We start from the raw sequence: 1,106 nt of genomic DNA, 5'->3' as shown, positions 1-1,106 counted from the left end.
ATCACTATAGCGACATATTTTGAAACAATTAGGTAGAGTACAATGGAGAATCACTAGACCGACGCCGCTATGGTGCGAACATTGCGGGTACGACAAGCAGACATAACACGCGACTGCCCACTGTCACACATGTGCAGATAACAAGGCACTGCGCCGGGAATTTTTAGCTGGCCTCGAGCTGTCATTTTGGTAGCACGATAAAAGCACTCTCTTGTGTCTGTTGCTCAGATGGTTAGCCACAAACTCCACACTTTCCTTCATTGGAATGTCAACACTTGTGCCAGCAGAATACGATTCATCATATCCAGACGGCTGTGTTCTCTCCTCAGTCAAACCACGACGTTTCGTTTCGTTCGCACTTTCGAGGCTCAGCTATCCGAAATTTGCGTTTCGAACTCGAGCGAAAATACTCGGTCGCCTCTCAGCAATTGTCGCACTCTCCTTGCCACTGTGCTTCGCCGGCAGAAATATCACACGGTCGTCGTACGGCGTTCTGCTGTATCTGTTTCTCTCTCGACAGCCAATTTCAGACATGAGCTTCACAACAAAGTCCCGTACCGACGTCAAACTTTTCCAGCGCGTGTGTGAGGAGCCTCGCCGCTGGGAAGCTGGCAGCGCCACCCACACGACCAGCCGAACTCGTTACACCGCTCGCAGGAGATCGGCCACCCACTGGCGGCGTCATTTTCACGACTACTGAGATCCTGCTGTACCCCAGACTGACTGCCACCGCCATCGACCCCTGCCCGCCCCGGCAGCAGCCGCGTGTCACTTTTGCCGCAGCCACAGCGTTCACAGTGACATCACGGGCCTGCATCGACCTCACAGCCTCCGGGGCCAGTGCTGGCCGCTGCCCCTAGTCCTTTGCCAGATGTTCCTCCCGGCTGCCACTCGCGGCCACCGCAGCGTCGTGGCAGAGGCGCCGCCCGCCCCCGCACCGCGCCATGAGGAGTTCTGAACGGGCAGACGCAGTGTCGACAGTGTCGTGTCAATCGCACTCAGTGCATCGCGTGCACTCTCATCTTCACAGAAGAAACGTTTAAATCGAACGCCAAAAGCTGTTACTCGAGCCAGTATGCACGGAAAAATATTTACCGCATAGGTAC

The sequence above is a fragment of the Schistocerca serialis genome, chromosome 1, assembly GCF_023864345.2.
Source record: "Schistocerca serialis cubense isolate TAMUIC-IGC-003099 chromosome 1, iqSchSeri2.2, whole genome shotgun sequence".
Classification (NCBI taxonomy): Eukaryota; Metazoa; Arthropoda; class Insecta; order Orthoptera; family Acrididae; genus Schistocerca; species Schistocerca serialis.
Note: the sequence above shows the minus strand (reverse complement) of the source record.